Source organism: Arachis ipaensis, chromosome B06 (genome assembly GCF_000816755.2).
Source record: "Arachis ipaensis cultivar K30076 chromosome B06, Araip1.1, whole genome shotgun sequence".
In the NCBI taxonomy this organism is placed as follows: Eukaryota; Viridiplantae; Streptophyta; class Magnoliopsida; order Fabales; family Fabaceae; genus Arachis; species Arachis ipaensis.
In genome coordinates, this window is record NC_029790.2 from 73,453,197 (window position 1) to 73,475,798 (window position 22,602).

A 22,602-nucleotide genomic window follows, 5' to 3' on the forward strand; every position below is an offset into this window, starting at 1 on the left:
CCTAACCAAGTGCTTGTGGCGTGAAGGTGTCAAGTGAAAAAACTTGAGACTGAGCGGTTAAAGTCGAGGTCCAAAGCAAAAAGAAGAGTGTGCTTAAGAACCCTGGACACCTCTAATTGGGGACTCTAGCAAATCTGAGTCACAATCTGAAAAGGTTCACCCAGTTATGTGTCTGTGGCATTTATGTATCCGGTGGTAATACTGGAAAACAAAGTGCTTAGGGCCACGGCCAAGACTCATAAAGTAGCTGTATTCAAGAATCAACATACTGAACTAGGAGAATCAATAACACTATCTAAATTCTGAGTTCCTATAGATGCCAATCATTCTGAACTTCAAAGGATAAAGTGAGATGCCAAAACTGTTCAGAAGCAAAAAGCTAATAGCCCCGCTCATCTAATTAACACTGATCTTCATAGATGTTTTTGGAATTCATTGTATATTCTCTTCTTTTTATCCTACTTTGTTTTTAGTTGCTTGCGGACAAGCAACAATTTAAGTTTGGTGTTGTGATGAGCGGATAATTTATATGCTTTTTGGCATTGTTTTTACTTAGTTTTTAGTATGATTTAGTTGGTTTTTAGTATATTTTTATTACTTTTTAATTAAAAATCATATTTCTGGACTTTACTATGAGTTTTTGTGTTTTTCTGTGATTTCAGGTATTTTCTGACTGAAATCGAGGGAGCTGAGCAAAAATTTGATTCAGGCTAAAAAAGGACTGCTGATGCTGTTGGATTCTGACCTCCCTGCACTCGGAATGGATTTTCTGGAGCTACAAGAGTCCAATTGGCACGCTCTCAATTAGGTTGGAAAGTAGACATCCAGGACTTTCAAGCAATATATAATAGTCCATACTTTGCACGAAGATAGACGACGTAAACTGGCATTCAACGCCAGTTCCATGTTGCAGTCTGGCGTTCAGCGCCAGAAACAGGTTACAAGTTGGAGTTCAATGCCAAAAACAGGTTACAACCTGGTGTTCAACTCCAGAAACAGCCCAGACACGTGAGAAGATTAAGTCTCAGCCCCAGCACACACCAAGTGGGTCCCAGAAGTGGATTTTTGCACTATCTATCTTAGTTTACTCATTTTCTGCAAACCTAGGTTACTAGTTTAGTATTTAAACAACTTTTAGAGACTTATTTGGTACCTCATGAAATTTTAGATCTGAACTTTGTACTCTTTGACGGCATGAGTCTCTAAACTCCATTGTTGGGGGTGAGGAGCTCTGCAACGTCTCGATGAATTAATGCAATTATTTCTGTTTTCCATTCAAACACGCTTGTTCCTATCTAAGATGTTCATTCACGCTTCATTATGAAGAAGGTGATGATCCGTAACACTCATCACCTTCCTCACCATGAACGTGTGCCTGACAACCACCTCCGTTCTACATCAGATTGAATGAGTATCTCTTAGATTTCTTAATCAGAATCTTCGTGGTATAAGCTAGGATTGATGGCGGCATTCATGAGAATCCAGAAAGTCTAAACCTTGTCTGTGGTATTCCAAGTAGGATTCAAGGATTGAATGGCTGTGACGAGCTTCAAACTCGCGATTGTTGAGCGTAGTGACAGACGCAAAAGGATCAATGGATCTTATTCCGACATGATCGAGAACCAATAGATGATTAGCCGTGTTGTGACAGAGCATTTGGACCATTTTCACTGAGAGGATGGGAAGTAGCCATTGACAACGGCGACACCCTACATACAACTTTCCATGGAAGGAGCCTTGCGTGTGTGAAGAGGAGTACAAGAGAAAAGCTGAAATTCAGATGACAAAGCATCTCCAAAACTCCAACATAGTCTCCATTATTGCATAACAAGTATTTATTCCCTGCTCTTTTATTTTTCGCAATCCAAATTGATAATTATAATTGATATCCTGACTAAGAATTACGAGATAACCATAGATTGCTTCTAGCCAACAATCTCCGTGGGATTCGACCCTTACTCACGTAAGGTATTACTTGGACGACCCAGTGCACTTGCTGGTTAGTGGTACGAGTTGTGAAAAGTGTGATTTACAATTCGTTCACCAGTGTGCAATTTTGTTTATTTCAGGTAGCATTCGGATGGATTTGACAAGTTTGTGTAGCAGAAAAGGAAGAAAACAAATGATGTTGTAAACCCTGATCTCCTTGCACTCCAACAGAAATACCTTTAGCTATAGAGGTCCAATTAATACGGTTCTAGTAGCATTGGAAAGCTAATTTCTAGAGATTTCCAACGATATATAATAGTCTACACTTTCTTCAAAGACACACGGACAAGGTGGCGCCTAACTTGGAATTTCCCAAGTTAGGCGCCATGCTCATAAAATGCTCAAAGTTCATTCAGCCAAGGTGGTGCCTAACTTGGAATTTCCCAAGTTAGGTGCCATATGAAAGGAGAAGCTTCAAGTTCCATTCGGCCAAGGCAGCGCCTAACTTCACTTTCTTGAAGTTAGGAGCCAGTTCAAAGAGAAATGCTGGTCCCCACATCCATCAAGCATTGGCACGAAGATTTTATTTAATTTTTATTAAAACTTTTGTTTAATTTACAAATAGGAAAAGATATTATTTAGTTTTAGAAAATATATTTTACATTAATTAGGATTAGATATAAAAGGAGATGAGATCTGGACCTAGGCTCTCTTCCTAATTTTAATTTTCCACACTTTCATACTTTTCTCTACTAGGGTTTATTTTCTCCATGAGGAACTAAGCCTCCATTGTTAAGGTTAGGAGATCTATTTACTTTGATGAATTAATAATTATTTGTTTTTCTACCCTTGATTAATGTTTTAATGATTGCTTAAGAGTTGGTTTCATTCTTCATCCAAAGAATTAGTGATTATTGGGAAATAACTCAAATTCAACTTGAATTCTATTTGAATCTTAGAAAAGTTATATCATTAGAATTACATCTTGAAATCAATTACTCACAACTCTCTATTTATCTAGATTTAATGCGATACGTGACATATAATCATCTTATTTTTGGGTATCTAGGGTTTGTGTGGCTCAAAAATTGGAATTGAACTTAATCTTCTAATTCAATCAAGTGACCCAGAAATTGGCGGTTGATTGAGTTAGAGGAGATTAAATTACTAAAGAATTAGGGTTTAATTACTTAAGGTTTGCCATGAACATAATCTTTTCATGATCAAGGTAGTTAACATTGAATATCAATCTGAAAATTTAAATATCTCTGACATCTTAACTATTTTTATCATATTATTCTCTTAACCAATTTTAGTTTGCTCTTATTTAATTTTCTATTTTTATGTTATTTGCTATTGAAACCCTAAATTTTGATTGTTTGACTAGAATAATCAATTGACTATTGTTGCTTGATCTATTAATCATCATGGGATCGACCTGCACTCACCTGAGGTATTACTTGCTACGACCCAGTGCACTTGACAGTTAGTTTGTGGACTTTAAAAATTCCTCACCAAGCATCTCCAAAGTCTTAACTAATTTCTTATTACTGTTTTCACGTTAATTCTTTACTGCTTTCTTTTATGCGCTTTCAACAACAACAACTGACTAAGATCTGCAGGATAACCACAGCTTGCTCAATCCAACAATTCTCGTGGGATCTATCCTCACTCACTTGAGGTATTACTTGGACGACCCAGTGCACTTGCTAGTGAAGTTGTGCGAGTTCAATTTCGCGCACCAAATTTTTGGCGCCGTTGTGGGGATTGTTCGAGATTGACAAGCTACCGGTTGTCTTGCTACTTAGATTAGGTACTTTTTACTAATTTTTCTTTTAATTGCTTTCTTGTTAATTTTCGAACTGCCTTTGAAAATCTTTTTCAAAAATTTTTCTTTAGTCATCTTTTTCTTTTGTATGAGCCTTGTGTCAATTTTTAAAGGTTGGTGTCCTTTTGGTTTTTGTTGATTTTTCTTTTTAATTTCTTGAAATTTGTTCTTGGTTTCTTTTTTTTTGTTCGAAATTCTTGTGTTGTTTTCTTTTCTTTGATTTTGAAACTTTTAAGTTTGGTGTCTTTTAGTGTTTCTCTCTCTAATTTTCAAAAATTGTGTTGTTTGATTTAAAAAATTTTAAGTTTGGTGTCTTTTTAATTTTTCGAAAAAAAATATTTAAAATTCGAAACTTTTAAAAAATATTTTTCTTATACTAGTTTTAAACTTTAAGTTTGGTGTCTTTTTAGTGTCTTTCTGTTTCATTTAATTTTTTTTAACCTTATCTTGTTTATCTTTTGTTTGATCTTTAAAATCTCTATCTTATCTTTTTCTTTGATTTTCAAAATTTTGTTATCTTATCTTATTTCAAAATTTAAATTTTAAATTTTAGTATCTTGTTAGTTTTGCTTTCTTTCAAAATTTGAATTTTAGAATTTTTAAATTTTTAAAACTTATCTTATCTGTAACTTAAATTCAAATTTTAAAAGTTCAGTATTTTGTTTGTTTTTCTTTCTTTTAAATTTAAATTTTAAAATTTTAAAATTTTTAAAATATTATTTTATTTTGTTTTCCTCAATTTTTTTATTTTAATAAATAAAATAAATGTAATATTTTCCGAAATAAATATTTTCACGAGAATTTACGGATTTAAATTTTCTTGCTATATCTCATTTACAGTGTAAACGAGATAATTTTTCACGTATCTCGTTTACAGTGTAAACGAGATAATGACAAGTCAAATTGACACGTGTATATCTCGTTTATAGTGTAAATGAGATACATATATTTTTTAAAAAAATTAAAAATAATAAAAAATATTAATAATATCAATAATCCAAACTTTTGGCATGCAATTAGTACATAAAAAGGTTGGTAAAAGAGATTAAAATGGATATGTTTGATCAATTAGTACTCAAAAAGAAATTATTTAATGAGAAGCAATAATATTGGTTATTATGATATTGGCCATTATGATAACTACGTGAGAATTGAAACGGTTATCTCTCATGTTATCTCCCCTATGAGATAACCGTTTCAATTCTCTCCCTACTATCCCATCAATCTCTCCTAATAATTGGCACAAGGTTATTTTTATTTTTCAAATTTAAATCAATCCAATTAGATCATAATTTAAACTAAAAATTTTTATGTACTCTTTTTTATTACTAATTGATCAACTATATCTATTTTAAAAAATTTTAAATTAAATTACGATCCAATTAGATTGATTTAAATTTAAAAAATAAAAATAACCATTTGCCAATTGGTAAGAGAGACTGATGGAATAATGAGAAGAGAATTGAAACGGTTATCTCTCACGTGGATTATTATCACGTAGTTATCATAATGACCAATATCATATCGAGCATTAAATAATTACTTATTGCTTCTAATTTTTAGATAATCATATAATTATTTTTATACTATCAGTACATTAAAAATAGATCATTCAAATATTTTGTAACATATTTTAAAACATCCACAATTTAAAAGTAAAAATAATTATATAATTAATTTGAAAATTCTATTTAATAAAGTTGTTCATAAAAAATGTATAGAATATCTGCTATTTTATTAGGAAGAATGGACTAAAATTGATTAAATATATCCATTTTAATCTATTCTATAAACCTTTTTATGTACTAATTGCATGCCAAAAGTTTGGATTATTGATATTATTAATATTTTTGATTATTTTCAAAATTTTAAAAAAATACATGTATCTCGTTTACATTGTAAACGAGATGTATACCTGTCAATTTGACTTGCCATATCTCGTTTACTTGTTTACACTGTAAATGAGATATGGCAAGAAAATTTAAATCGGTAAATTCTCGTAAAAATATTTATTTCGGTAAATATTATATTTATTTTATTTATTAAAATAAAAAATCCTGTTTCCCTCTCTTTCTTGACTTTTTCAAATTCTTTATTTGACTTTTCATTTTAAATTTCAAATTTCTTTAAATTTAAATTTTTATTTTTCAAATCTTGTTTGTTAGTGGTTTGTTTTATCTTATTTTAAATTTAAAAGTTTAGTGCCTCTTTTATTTTTCTTTCTCGTTCTTCTTTTTTCGAAAATTCGTAACCTCTTTCTCTCTCATCTTTTTCGAAAATTTTCAAACTACTTCCCCCTCTCTATTTTCGAAAACTCTTTTTAAATAAAAGGCACCTTTATTTTCTTATCGCTTATTCTAAGTCTCTCACAAGGAGCTCTCTATACTCCGACATAGAGACTCCCTTCTTCTACTCTTCTCGGTTTCTTTCTTCTTATTTATGAGCAGGAACAGGGATAGAGAAGCTCTCCTTGGCCCTGATCCTGAACCTGAGAGAACCTTAAGGAGGCGTCTGCAATAAGCTCAGGCTAGCAGAGCCGTTAGCAATCTCACAGAAGCTCTTGAACAAGAAGCTGAAGATACAACTATTGTAGCCAATTCAAAAGCTGAAGGAGACGCAAGAAAGGTCCTTAGATCTTATACTGCACCTAATTCTGACTTCTATGGGCACAGTATCTCTATACCTGGCATTGGTGCAAACAACTTTGAGCTAAAGCCTCAACTGGTCACTCTAGTATAATAGAATTGTCAGTTTCACGGACTTCCGCAAGAGGTCCCCAACAAATTCATATCTGATTTTCTGCAAATCTGTGATATTGTCAAGACTAATGGAGTGGATCCAAAAGTCTATAAGCTCATGCCCTTCCCTTTTGCTGTAAGGGACAGAACAAGGCCATGGCTAGATTTGCAGCCTAAGGAGAGCCTGGACACTTGGGAGAAGGTGGTCTATGGATTCTTGACCAAGTTCTTTCCACCTCAGAAGCTGAGCAAGCTTAGGGTAGAAGTTCAGACCTTCAGACAAAAAGAAAAAGAATCCCTCTGTGAAGCTTGGGAAAGATATAAGCAGTTGATCAGGAGATGTCCTCCTGACATGATCTAAAAATGGACCATGCTAGAGATCTTCTTTGATGGTCTCTCAGAGATGTCCAAGATGTCATTAGACCATTTTGTCGGTGGCTCACTTCATATGAAGAAGATGCCTGGTGCGCAAAATTTAGAACTCCACACAACTGAACCGGCAAGTGTACCGAGTCGTCCAAGTAATACCTCAGGTGAGTGAGGGTCGAATCACACGAGGATTGCTGGATTGAGCAACCTGTGGTTATCTGTAGATCTTAGTCAGGCGAATAGAAAGATAGTAGTTGTTTGTTGTAGGCGCATAAACAAGCAATAACAATCGAATGTAGAGATAGTAATTAGCAGTAGTTAAGGCTTCGGAGGTGCTTCTTCTTCTTAATTAACACGTTATACTTTCTACTTCAACGATGAATGATTCATTCAATGGCAAGGCTGTAAGTGATTAAGCCATGGGTCATGGTTATTAATCTCCTCAGGTCCAGACTAAACATCCGAACGGACGAGATCAATCTGGGAGAGGGTGAAGCACGTGCAAGTCAATCTCTTTGTTGACCCTACTTAAAATGCCACAGACAAGGTCAGATATTTCGGATTAGGGACTGCTGCTCTTATGGTTCTAGCCCTTAGAGCCACAGGAACCTCGATTTCCCCTAACTAACGGGGTTATATGTCACATACCCAATTAATCTAGATAATTCTGTTGGAACCCATGATACATCATTAAGTTGTAGCACATACTATCTAAGTCAGGACTCGTAAGAACCCATGTAATATCGAGATTCATAAAGATGAAGAGCGACAATGCATTATAGAATAGAATCACCACATTGATTGAAATAGAAAGGTACTTGCATTAATTCATAGGAATCAACAGAGCTCCTAACCTTAACATCGGAGGTTTAGTTGCTCATACTGTAGAAAGATAAAGTGTGTAATTCGAATGTGATGCCAAAGATAAAAAGCTAAAGAAGTTGTACTAAACATGGGTGATCTTTCTTCTATATATGCTAGTCTAATAATTAGAAATTACAAAAGTGAGATAAACTAAGCAAAAAGGTGTGAAAATCCACTTTTGGGCCCACTTGGTGAGTGTTTGGGCTGAGCTTGGCTTCTGATTTGAGGGAGTGGGCATCCAACACCTGATAGGGGGTAGATATTATACTTTCTTGCTCCCTTTGTGGTGTTGAACGCTAGTCTTGGGCGTTCAATGATGTCTTCTGTCCCCTTGGGGTGTTGAACACTAGAAAGGGGATAGTTTAGGCATTCAACGCCCATTTTGGGCCTTTATTTCCAAAGCAAAGTATAAACCATTATATATTATTGGAAAGCTCTAGAAGTTAACTTTCCAACTCCATTAAAAACGTGTCATTTGGACCTCTGTAGCTCAAAAAAAGCTCGTTTGAATGCACAAAGGTCAGATTCTGACAGCATCTGCTATGCTTTCCTTGCCTCTGAATCAAACTTTTGCTAGAACTTGCCAAATTCATCCAATAATCACCCAAAAACATAAGAAAAATATAAAAGCTCAAAGTAGTAACCAAAAAGTGAATTTTGCATTAAAAAAACATAATAAAATTGATTGAAAACATTAAGAAAATAACATCAAAAAGCGTATAAAATATCCGCTCATCAATGCCTGAGGAGGCTCAGAAGCTCATTGACATGGTTGCTAACAACCAATACATGTACACTTCTGAGAGAAACCTCTGAACACTGAGGTGGCTCAGAAGAGAGGAGTCATAGAGGTTAGCACTCTAGATGCTATTCTGGCTCAGAATAAACTCTTGTCCCAGTAGATCAATATGATCTCCCAACACTTAAGTGGACCACAGAGCTCAACTGCTTACTCTCTAGAGTTAGCATATGAAGTGGACGCTGGTGGCTCTACATGGACCACCATGGAAGAGGTGAACTACAAGGGAAACTCCTACAGAAACTCTAACAACAATCCCAATTCGAATACTTTCAATCAGGGATGGAGGAACTACCTTAACTTCGGGTGAAGAGATCAACAGAGGCCTCAACAAGGCTTCAATGACAACCAGGGTGAAATGAACCAGAACAGGTTCAACAACAGACCATTCCAACTCTCTCAGCAGTAGATGGAGACCCCTGCACAAAGCCTCTCTGACTTGGCTACTACAGTCTCTAACCTCTCCAAGACCACTCATAGTTTCATGGCAGAAACTAGGTTTTTCATTCAGAATTTGGAGATACAGGTAGGTCAGCTGAGCAAGAGGATCCCAAAAACTCCCTCTAACACTCTTCCAAGCAATACTAAGGTGAACCCAGAGGAAAAGAGCAAGGCCCTCACTATGGAAGCTGAGGCCGAACCAAAGGAGGAGCCTGCTCCTGAGGCACTCAGAGCTCAGGAGAAGCCCAAGAATGCCCCCATGCACACCACAATGAAGATAGAGGAGCCTGTAGAGCATCCCTCTCCAGAGGTGCAAGAAGATCCTGAGGATGAGCAACTTACTCAGTTTTTAGCATTTCTCAAGAAGCTGCAAGTCAACATCTCTTTTGCAGAGGTGTTGGAGAAGAACCCCCCTTCAATGGCATGTCTAAGAAGTTTAATCTCTGACAAGAAAACCTTAAGGGAAGATGAGATGGTAGTGCTGACCAAGGTGATGACAAGTCATCTTAGCCTAGTTTCACTAGTCTTTTTCTTTTGTTTTCAATAGATTTTATGCACTTTCTTGAGCCATAAGTAAGCCAATTGGGTAGAATTTCATGTTTCCTTTGATTCAATCAACCATGGATAAATTAATGCATTTTCATGAGATTTTGTGCTATAATTGTCATATATTATGAAAGAGAAACAATCTCATGATTTTGAGCATAGCTTTGATGTTTTTGATTGATTAATGATAGGTGAAAAGAGCTTTGAAGAGGGTTGAAGAAAGAAGAAATGGCAAAGAGCAAGAGAGGACAAAAAGCTTGAGCCAAAGTTTGCCTCAAACTTTAGCTCAAACGTGAGGAAGAGCTTGACTTCACCCTGGAGGCATAAAAAATTTGCGCCAACGTTTGCCTCAAACTTGAGATCAAACGTTGGCACCCTCAGAGCAAAAGAAGAAAGACCCAGGGAGCAAAAAGCTTGCGCCAACGTTTGCCTCAAACTTTGAGTCAAACGTTGGCGCCACAAAAAGAAGACCCAGGGAGCAAAAAGCTTGCGCCAACGTTTGCCTCAAACTTTGAGGTCAAACGTTGGCGCCATTTGAGTATGAAGAAGAGTCCCTGATTGAAGGCTTGATTGAGCCACGTTTGCGCCAACGTTTGCCTCAAACGTTGGGCCAAACGTTGGCCAAAGGACATGCAACGGAGGATCCACGTTTGAGCTCAAGTTTGACCTCAAACTTTGAGCCAAACGTGGATGACAGCACGGGAGCCAATCTGCTACAAAAAGCTTGAGTCAAAGTTTGCCTCAAACTTTGACTCAAGCTTTAATGGTTCATGACCCGGTTCTGACCCGGTTCACAAGTGGGTTTCTTTCCAACTCCAAGGGCAATCAACAGAGGCTTTTGTCAACCCAATTCCATCAAGAGCAAGGGCCCAATTCAAGGCTTGAAGATCATTTGAAGAGAGTGTATAAATAGCGTAGAATTTATATTTTCGGAGGAGCTTTTCCTTTTAGTTTTGCTGGGTAGTTTTGGAGAGCTTTTGGTTAGGAGTTATTTTGAGATTCTGAGTCTTGGGGAAGGAGAATTGAATTCTCTTCCTCTTAGTTTTCTTGTTTTCAATTTCATTTACACTTGTCTTGAATCATAGGTTGAAGAATTGAGGAAATTCTGTCTCAATCTCACCTTGAGATCTCTTTCCGTTTTGATTTACTGCATCATTGAGAATTTGCGATTTCACTTCTTTTCTTCTACTGCTGGATCTTTACTTTTCTTGAAATTGAATTCTCAATTTGGATCTAGGAAGGCTTTGAGATCTAGACTTGGTTATCTAATCTCTTGAGCCCTGAGATCTACATCTTTCAATTTCAATTTCCTTGTTTCATTGCTACACCAAGCTTATTTTCATTTTCATTTTAGATCCGGTTAAATTCAAGTCATCTTCTACTCTTCTATGTGTTGAGATTTACTGTTCTTTTGTTTAATTTTTGCAATCCCACATCCCTGACCCATTTACAATTCAAGCCATTTACGTTTCTTGCACTCTAAGATTCTGCAATTTACATTTCTTGCGTTCCAAGTTTCTGCCATTTAATTTCTTGTTCTTTAAGATTCAGCACTTTTATTTTTTGCTATCTTTAATTTCCTGCAAATTACCCATTCCCTTTTACATTTTATGCAATTTAATTCTTGTTGAACACAAATTCACTCAAATCAACTTCTGTTTGCTTGACTAAATCAACCACTAAACTAAAATTGCTCAATCCTTCAATCCCTGTGGGATCGACCTCACTCACATGAGTTATTATTACTTGATGCGACCCGGTACACTTGCCAGTGAGTTTTGTGTTGGATCGTTTTCCACACATCACAAGGAATGCAGTGCCTTGGTCCAGAAAAAACTACCTCAGAAGCTGCCAGATCCCAGAAGCTTTCTTATTCCCTGTACTATAGGGACTATCACCTTTGAGAAGGCATTTTGAGACCTTGGCTCAAGCATCAATCTTATGCCTTTCTTTGTGATGACAAAGCTGGGGATCTAAGAGGTACAACTTGCCAAGATATCACTGGAGATGGCAGATAAGTTGGTGCACGAAATCGTGATTAATCATTCTCCAATACGGTGCGAAAAACTTGGTACGCACGTTTATAATCTCACTTCTTCTTCACAACTTCGCACAACTAACCAGCAAGTGCACTGGGTCATCCAAGTAATAAACCTTACGTGAGTAAGGGTCGAACCCACGGAGATTGTCGGCTTGAAGCAAGCTATGGTCACCTTGTAAATCTCAGTCAGGCGGATTCAAATGGTTATAGAGTTTTAATAATTTAAAAGATAAATAAACATAAAATAAAGATAGAGATACTTATGTAATTCATTGGTGAGAATTTCAGATAAGCGTATAGATGTGCGTTATTCCTTCTGAATCTCTGCTTTCCTACTGCCTTCATCCAATCCTTCATACTCCTTTCTATGGCAAGCTGTATGTTGGGTGTCACCGTTGTCAATGGCTACTTCCCGTCCTCTCAGTGAAAATGGTCCTCTACAGTTTCCCGCATGGCTAATCAGCTGTTGGTTCTCGATCGTGTAGGAATAGGATTTACTATCCTTTTACATCTGTCACTATGCCCTACAGTCGCGAGTTTGAAGCTCGTCACAGTCATCCCATCCCAGATCCTACTCGGAATACCACAGACAAGGTTTAGACTTTCCGGATCTCAAGAATGCTGCCAATTGATTCTAGCTTATACCACGAAGACTCTGATCTCATGGAATGGAAGGCTCTGTTGTCAAGAGAGGCAACCATGTGTCGTGGACCAGGAATCCAAGAGATATACACTCTAGCTTGTTTTCATGTAGAACGGAAGTGGTTGTCAATCACGCGTTCATAAGTGAGAATGGTGATGAGTGTCACATGATCATCACATTCATCATGATCTTGTGTGCGAATGAATATCTTAGAATAAGAATAAGCATGAATTGAATAGAAGAACAATAGTACTTTGCATTAATACTCGAGGAACAGCAGAGCTCCACACCTTAATCTATGGTGTGTAGAAACTCCACTGTTGAAAATACATAAGTAAAAATAGGGTAGACATGGCCGAGTGGCCATTCTCCCATGGAAGTCTAGAGATCTAAAATGATCAAAAGATGAACTAAAGATGTTCAAAAGCTATAAATATAATAGTAAAAAGTCCTATTTATAGTAAACTAGTTACTAGGGTTTACAGAGATAAGTAAATGATGTAGAAATTCACTTCCGGGCCCACTTAGTGTGTGCTTCGGCTGAACATTGAGCTTTCATGTGTAGAGACTCTTTTTGGAGTTAAACGCCAGTTTGTAGCCTATTTCTGGCATTTAACTCTGGTTTACAACCTGTTTCTGGCGTTTAACTCCAAAATAGGGCAGGGAGTTGGCGTTTGAACGCCAGTTTGTGTCATCAAAACTCGTGCAAAGTATAAACTATTATATATTGCTGGAAAGCCTTGGATGCCTAATTTCCAAAGCAATTGAGAGCACGCTAATTGGGTTTTTGTAGCTCCAGAAAATCCACTTCGAGTGCAGGGAGGTCAGAATCCAACTGCATCTGCAGTCCTTCTTCAACCTCTGAATCAGATTATTGCTCAAGTCCCTCAAGTTCAGCCAGAAATTACCTGAAATCACAGAAAAACACACAAACTCATAGTAAAGTCCAGAAATGTGATTTTTATTTATAAACTAATAAAAATATACTAAAAACTAACTAAATCATACTAAAAACTATGTAAAAACAATGCCAAAAAGTGTATAAATTATCCGCTCATCACAACACCAAACTTAAATTATTGCTTGTCCCCAAGCAGCTGAAAATCAATTAGGATAAAAAGAAGAGAATATACTATAAATTCCAAAATATCAATGAAACTTAGCTCCAATTAGATGAGCGGGACTAATAGCTTTTTGCCTCTGAATAGTTTTGGCATCTCACTTTATCCCTTGAAATTCGGAATGATTGGCATCTATAGGAACTCAGAATTTTAGATAGTGTTATTGATTCTCCTAGTTCAGTATGTTGATTCTTGAACACAGCTACTTTATGAGTCTTGGCCGTGACCCTAAGCACTTTGTTTTCCAGTATTACCACCGGATACATAAATGCCACAGACACATAACTGGGTGAACCTTTTCAGATTGTGACTCAGCTTTGCTAAAGTCTCCAATTAGAGGTGTCCAGGGTTCTTAAGCATACTCTTTTTTTTGCTTTGGACCTCGACTTTAACCAGTCAGTCTCAAGCTTTTCACTTGACACCTTCACGCCACAAGCACATGGTTAGGGATAGCTTAGTTTAGCTGCTTAGTACAGGATTTTATTCCTTTAGGCCCTCCTATCTACTGATGCTCAAAGCCTTGGATCCTTTTTATTTTACCCTTGCCTTTTAGTTTAAAGGGCTATTGGCTTTTTCTGCTTGCTTTTTCTTTTTCTTTCTTTTTCTTTTTTTTTTTTGCCATTTTTTTCTGTAAGCTTTTTACTCACTGCTTTTTCTTACTTCAAAAATAAATTTTATGATTTTTTAGATTATCAAATAACATTTCTCCTTTTCATCATTCTTCAAGAGCCAACAATTTTAACATTCATAAACAACAAATTCAAAAGACATATGCACTGTTCAAGCATTCATTCAGAAAACAAAAAGTATTGCCACCACATCAAAATAATAAAACTAATTTCAAGGATGAATTCGAAATCATGTACTTCTTGTTCTTTTGTGGTTAAAACATTTTTCATTTAAGAAAATTGATGGATTCATAGGACATTCATAGCTTTAAGGCATAGACACTAGACAATAATGATCATGTAATAAAACACAAACATAAATAAAACATAAAGAATAATTTTCAAAAAATGGAAAAATAAATAGACAAGGAGATTAAGGAATGGGTCCACCTTAGTGATGGTGGCTAGTTCTTCCTCTTGAAGATCCAATGGAACGCTTGAGCTCCTCTATGTCTCTTCCTTGTCTTTGTTGCTCCTCCCTCATGACTCTTTGATCTTCTCTAATTTCATGGAGGAGGATGGAATGCTCTTGGTGCTCCACCCTTAGTTGTCCCATGTTGGAACTTAATTCTCCTAGGGAGGTGTTAATTTGCTCCCAATAGTTTTGTAGAGGAAAGTACATCCCTTGAGGCATCTCAGGGATTTCATGATGAGGAATTTCCTCATGCTCCTGTTGAGGTCCATAAGTGGGCTCTCTTATTTGCTCCATCCTTTTCTTAGTGATAGACTTGTGAGATGAATCTCTCTATCTCTCAAGACTCGGAGTTGGAAGCAATTGCCTTCCCTTTCCTCTTTCTTGAGGTTTCTCTGGCCTTAGGTGCCATTAATGGTTATGAAAAAATAAAAACCAATGCTTTTACCACACCAAACTTAAAATGTTTGCTCGTTCTCGAGCAAAAGATGAAAGAAAGTAGTAGAAGAAGAAGAAAATGGAGGAGATGGAGTGAGAGAGTCTATTCAGCCAAGGGGGAAGTAGTGTTTATGATGTGTGAAAATGGAGTAGTGTTAAGGGGTTTATATAGGGGTGGAGGTATGGAGGTGACTGGTGAAGGGTATTTGGGGAAGAGTGTTATGAAAGGGTGTGAAGAGGAGAGAAGAAGGGGTGGGGTAGGTGGGGATCCTGTGGGGTCCACAGATCCAAAGGGGTTAAGGACTTAGCATCCCTGCTCTATTTAGGCGTGCAAAACGCCCTTAGAATGCATGTCTGGCGTTAAACGCCAGCTTGCTGCTTGTTTCTGGCGTTTAACGCTAGCTTTTCTCCCATTCTTGGCGTTAAATGCTAATTCCATGCTCTGTTCTGGCGTTAAACGCCAGTCTGGTGCTTGTTTCTGGCGTTTAATTCCAGCTTGATGCTTCTTTCTGGCGTTAAACGCCAGTTTGATGCTTCTTACTAGCGTTTAAATGCCAGTAAGCTCTTCCTCCAGGGTGAGCTGTTTTTAATGCTGTTTTTCATTCTATTTTTGATTTTTCAGTTATTTTTGTGACTTCACATGATCATCAACCTAAAGAAAACATAAAATAGCAATGGAAAATAAATAGACATAATTAAATAACATTGGGTTGCCTCCCAACAAGCACTTCTTTAATGTCAATAGCTTGACAGTGAGCTCTCATGGAGTCTCACAGATAATCAGAGCAGTGTTGTGGCCTCTCAACACCAAACTTAGAGTTTGGTTGTGGCCTCCCAACACCAATCTTAGAGTTTGAATGTGGGGGTTTTGTTTGACTCTGTTCTGAGAGAAGCTTCTCATGCTTCCTCTCCATGGTTACAGAAGGAGAACCTTGAGTCTTAAATACAAGGTAGTCCTCATTCAACTGAAGGACCAACTCTCCTCTGTCAACATCAATCACAGCTTTTGCTGTGGCCAGGAAGGGTCTGCCAAGGATGATGGATTCATCCTCATCCTTTCCAGTGTCTAGGATTATGAAATCAGCAGGGATGTAAAGGCTTTCAACCTTCACTAGCACGTCCTCTACTAGTCTATAAGCCTGTTTCATGGATTTGTCTATCATCTCTAGTGAGATTCTTACAGCTTGTACCTCAAAGATTCCCAGTTTCTCCATTACAGAGAGGGGCATGAGGTTTATCCCTGACCCCAGCTCACATAGAGCCTTCTCAAAGGTCATGGTGCCTATGGTACAAGGTATGAAGAATTTTCTGGGATCCGGTTTCTTCTGAGGTAATGTCTGCCTCATTAATGCATTCAGTTCATTGGTTAACAAGGGGGTTCATCCTCCCAAGTCTCAGTACCAAATAACTTGGCTTTCAGCTTCATGATTGCTCCTAGATATTTAGCAACTTGCTCTTCAGTGATGTCTTCATCCTCTTCAGAGGAAGAATATTCATCAGAGCTCATGAATGACAAAAGTAAGTTCAATGGAATCTCTATGGTCTCTGTATGAGCCTCAGATTCCTTTGGTTCCTCAAATGGGAATTCCTTTCTATTCAGAGGACCTCCCAAGAGGTCTTCCTTACTGGAATTCACGTTCTCCTCACTCTCTCCAGGTTTGGCCATGTTGGTCATGGTTATGGCCTTGCACTCTCTCTTGGGATTTTCTTTTGTATTGCTTGGGAGAGTACTGGGAGGAGTTTCAGTAATCTTCTTATTCAGCTGACCCACCTGTGCCTCCAAATTTCTAATGGAGGACCTTGTTTCATTCATAAAACTTAGTGTGGTCTTGGATAGATCAGAGACTATGATTGCCAAGCCAGAATGGCTCTGTACAGAATTCTCTGTCTGTTGCTGAGAAGATTATGGAAAAGGCTTGCTATTGCTAAACTTATTTCTTCCACTATTATTATTGAAGCCTTGTTGAGGCTTCTGTTGGTCCTTCCATGAGAAATTTGGATGATTTCTCCATGAAGAATTATAGGTGTTTCCATAGGGTTCTCCCATGTAATTCACCTCTGCCATTGCAGGGTTCTCAGGATCATAAGCTTCTTCTTCAGAAGATGCTTCTTTAGTTCTATTGGATGCAGCTTGCAATCCATTCAGACTCTGAGAAATCATATTGACTTGCTGAGTCAATATTTTGTTCTAAGCCAATATGGCATTCAGAGTATCACTTTCAAGAACTCCCTTCTTCTGAGGCATCCCATTGTTCACAGGATTCCTCTTAGAGGTGTACATGAACTGGTTATTTGCAACCATTTCAATGAGTTCCTGAGCTTCTGCAGGGGTTTTCAGATGAAGAGATCCTCCTGTAGAATGGTCCAATGACATTTTTGACAACTCAGACAGACCATCATAGAATATACTTATGATGCTCCATTCTGGAAGCATGTTAGTAGGACACCTTTTGATCAGTTGCTTATATCTTTCCTAAGCTTCATAGAGGGACTCACCTTCCTTCTGTCTGAAGGTTTGGATTTCCACTCTAAGCTTGCTCATCTTTTGAGGCGAAAAGAATTTGGCCAGGAAAGCACTGACCAGCTTATCCCAAGAGTTCAAGCTTTCCTTAGGTTGTGAATCCAACTATGTTCTAGCTCTGTCTCTTACAGCAAAAGGGAAAAGCATAAGCCTGTAGACCTCGGGATCAACTCCATTGGTCTTGACAGTGTCACAGATTTTCAAGAATTCAGCTAAAAAATGATAAGGATCTTCCATTGGAAGTCCATGAAACTTACAATTCTGCTACATTAGAGAAACTAATTGAGGCTTAAGCTCAAAGTTGTTTACTCCAATTGCAGGAATTGAGATGCTTCTTCCATAGAAGTTAGAAGAGGGTGCAATAAGGTCACCAAGCATCTTCCTTGTATCTCCACGATTGTTATTAGGTTCGGCCATGTCTCCTTCTTTTTCGAAAATTTCTGTCAGGTCCTCTCCAGAGGGTTGTGCTTTAGCTTCCCTTAGTTTCCTCTTCAGAGTCCTTTCAGGTTCAGGATCAGCTTCAACAAAAATGTTCTTATCCTTGTTCCTGCTCATATGAAAATGAAGAGAACAGAAAAGAAGAGGAATCATCTATGTCACAGTATAGAGATTCCTTTATGTGAGTAGAAGAATAGAAGAGTAGAAGAGTGAGAAGAGAAAAATTTGAAATTTAAATTAAAATAAAAGAAAAATATTTTTGTTTTTATTTTAATTATTAGTTAGTATTCGAAAATTAAAAATAAAATTAAATTGAAATTTAAAATAATTAGTTAATGAAAAGAAATTTTGAAAAAAAAAGTTAGTGATTTTCGAAAATCAGAGAGAGAAAAGTAGTTAGGTGGTTTTGAAAAAGATAAGAAATAGTAAAACAAACAAAAAGTCAAGTAGTTAATTGAAAAAGATTTGAAAATTAATTTTGAAAAGATAAGAAGTTAGAAAATATTTTGAAGTTGATTTTGAAAAAGATATGATTGAAAATCATTTTGAAAAGATTTGAAAAGGAAATTAAAAAGATTTAATTTTTGAAATTAAAGTTGATTACTTGACTAACAAGAAACTAAAAAGATATGATTCTAGAGTTTAAAGATTGAACCCTTCTTAATAGGCAAGTAACAAACTTTAAAAATTTTTGAATCAATCACATTAATTGTTAGTAAAGATTTTGAAATTATGAAATAAAATTAAAAAGAAGATTTTGAAAATCATTTTTAAAATTTTCAAAAATCATAAAAGAAAAATGAAAAAGATTTGATTTTTGACTTTGAAAACGTTTTGAAATCGATCGTCAAAATGGCACCGTTGTCGGGGAATCGCAAACGTGTGCCTTATTATTGGTTATTGTAAATATTTGCTTTTTACTTGTATATTTGTTTCTATTATTGTTTTTATTTTTTTTTCATAAATTAAGAGGTTATTGGTTTTTATTTAGTTATTAAAAAAATATTCATATTTTTTTAAAAATTTTTATCTTATCTTTTCTTAGTTTTAAATTTCAAAATTCAAATCTTTTTCAAAAATCATATCTTTTTCAAAACCTTATCTTATCTTATTTCAAAATGAAATTTCAAATTTCAATATTTAAATTCCAAAATTCAAATTTCAAAATTCAAATTTTAAATTTTAAAAATCAAACCTTTTCAAAATTTAAATCTTTTTCAAAACTTTATCTTATATTGTTGACTTTTACAAATTTCAAATTTCAAAATTTAAAATTCAAATTTCAAATTTCAAAATTCAAATTTCAAATTTCAAAATTTAAATTTCAAAATTCAAAATTTAATTTTTAAATTCAAAATTTAAATAACCTTTTAATTTAAATTTGTTTTTATTTTCATTTTTAATTTTTATTTGCTATTATGAGTTCTCACCCCCATCGCTATGAGTCTGGTTACAATTATGTTGCAGGAAGAAGAAATTACAATGAGAATAGGCATCAAGGTTGGAACAATCAAAGATGGGAGGAGTCACAAGGATTTGATCAACCCTCATGGCAACAACCACCTCCAATGGACTATCAACAACCACCACCATATGCCTATGAACCCTTTCCTCAACATGACTTTGGACCACCATACTCACAAGCCTCTTTCCACCATTCACCTTCATATGACCCTAACCCGTATCTACCATACCAACCACCTTATGAGCCAAATGAACCATACACAGAACCACCCCCATTCCAACATAACTACTCTCATAAACCACCACCTCAATATACACCATCTCAAGATGAACCACCTTCCTACCATGAACCCTTTCTCCCAACAAATGAACCCTCCTATCCACCCCAAACCTCCTTGGAGAAAGCACTTACCGATCTAAACTCTACTATACAAGCTGTTGTCGCCCAAATCGGACCACCAAATACCTTCAACAATCAACCGTCAAGCTCTAGTGCACTTTCTTTTCAACCACAAAATGATCCCTCCATCCCATCACCACCATCCATGGAAGAGCACCCACATCCATCAATCCAATAGCAACATGATCCCAATGATGCTATTGACATGGAACAAGAGAGAAGGGATCATCTTCGTGAATCCATACTTCATAAAGAGCTAGAGGAGGCCCTAAAGGTGAAGGTAGTAAAGACCCTTGAAGTCGAAGGAGTGGTTGAAGAATCGATGAAGGAAGACATCAAGGAGGAGTCTGATTTTGTCTTAGAGCAAGAGGAGGCCCAAAATGTGGAGATAGGAGAGACCCTTGAAGATGAAAGAATAGTTGAAAGGAGTTGTCATGGAAGGAAAATCATCAAGGATGAGTATGCTTTTATATTAAAACTAATGGACAAAGCAGTAATTATTGAAGAGGAAGAAGTGGTTGAAGACTTGGGAGATGCTGAACCTCCATGGGGAAGTCAAGACATAGAGCCTCTGTAACAACCCTGATTTTCGAGTATGCGAGATCTTTTCCGAAGGCACGGAATCCTCCGGAAGATCAGTAAGGGGAGAACCTCTGATATATCATCAAGTATCTCAATCCTCATTGTCATTATGTCATCTTTAAGATAGAACCTTTTCTGAGGCACGCTCGATAATGTAGTCACGAAAAACCCAGTTTTTGAACCGTATCGGTTAAGAGTTTTGATTCTGTTTTTCGTAAATAGTCTCAGTTTGACGAACCGGACTTGATTCATGAGAGAAGAGAGATAATAGGATAATATTATCATTATATTAGTATTAGAAGCTTCTTGAATGATATTATAAGGTTACCTGGTTTGTTTTAGTTAAAAACAGGAAATCAGTTTAACCGGGTTCACAGTTTACTGGTGCAGCTTAGCACCGGCACTCTCTGATAACTTTAGCAATGCTAAGGCCTCATTATACATGTTTTATTCTCATATTAAATATGTTACTAGTATCATTTATTCTATTAGCTTAGAAAATAATTTTTAGAGATGTTTTTACAAGTGTTCCGATACACCTAGTTTTAGTAGTTATACACCTGAGATATTTTAATATTATTTTAATCCACCTTCAAAAAAACCAATCAAAACTCACCCTACACCCCCAAGACACTCCAAGGCTGTCTCATTTCTTCATTTTGGCCGAAAATAACAAGAGAGAAAAGAGAGAAACTTTCATGAACACTTAATCTTCAAAGCTTGATTTATTCTGAACTAAAACTCAAATCAAAATTCCGATTTCACCAAAATGATCCTCTCTTCTTCCTCTACATAACCATATAACATATCAAGGCTGGAAATAAGGTGAGATGGCTGTCTCCCTCCCTCTTCAATTCGGTTTTCAAGGAAAACCATGCAAAACATGTGTTTTCTTGATGTTTTTCCTTAGGAATCATGCTTAACTTGACTTGAGGGCCAAGAAACATGAATTTACAGCAAGTCTAAGGTTAGAAATCACTTCCTAACATGCTGAGTGAGATTTGGTTAGTTGAGGGTTTTTGGATTTAAAGTTGTTCTTGATGTGATTTAGGAGGAAAAAGTGCTTAAAGACCACCTGAAAGTCTAACCGAATTAGGAGGAGCAAAACCAGGTAGGGTTTGATGAATTTAACCTTGATTGATTGTGTTTGAGTTTTGTAATTATGATATGGTTTGGTTGTGCTTGAAATTGATTGTTTATATGAGTGATTCTTGTTGAAAATTTGGTGAAATTTTGATGAAATTTGATGAAATTCAAGCTTTGAGTTCATGTTCTTGGAGCATCTGGAAAACAAAACCCTAGGCCCTAAATTGGGAATCAATTTGTGTTAAAATCATGTAGAAAAGATGGGGTTTTAGTGGCTGCTAATTTATTTTGAATTATGGTAAAAATCGGTTGCTGAAAAGACTGAAAAACGGGTAAAAACAAAGAAAAAATATGAAGAACTTATGAAGAACATGAAGTACACTTTGAGTATGGTGAAGAACAATGAAGAACACCATTTTAATCCATAAAAGGGCAAGGAAGTAAATATTTTGGTGTTTGGGGGGGTTATTTAGTAATTTCTGAAAGTTAGGGTAGTTAAAGTAGAAATATTAAAAGTTACCGGGGTAAAAAGTTAATTTTGAAAGTGAAAAGCTAAAGGCAAGGTAATTTTAGAAAATTTAATAATAAAATAATAAATAATAATAAAATATTAAATAATAATATTTAATTAAAAATAATATTTTAATAAATAATAATAAAATAATGCGGAAAAGGCAGTTTTCTGTAAAAGCTTTAGAAAGACAACTTTAAGCGCAGAATCTCATAATTAACTTCATAAAACACTTAAGGAGTGGTAAGAACATGTTAGTGAGGCAAAGATAAAGGAAAGATAAAAAGTTAAATAAAAGATGAAAACCAAAGAAAATTCTGTAAAATTTTAATGCCAGAAAAACGGACAGAGATTAGTGAACGAACTAGGGCAACATAGTTAGTTCTTGAGTTGCGACTAGGGTTAGGTATTATATGAAAAATTAAACTATTTTAGTATAGACTTAATGAACCTATACTTGGGACAAGCTAACTATTCATACCGAAATTTACATAAATTTTAAATATATACGTTAAGCAGAGAAATCAGATCAAAGTAGAGAAACACAGAAAACAGAGTAACCAGAGTAAAGTAAAGAGATAAAGAGAAAAAGAGTAATATAGATACAGACGAAAAGAGTAATCAGAGAAGAGAAAAGAGATACAGAAAACAGAGTAATTAAAACAGAGTAAAGAGATACAGAAAAAAGAGAAACCAGAACAGAGTAAAGAGATATAAAGAGAAGAGTAATATAATAAAGAGCTATTTATATATATATTAGTTG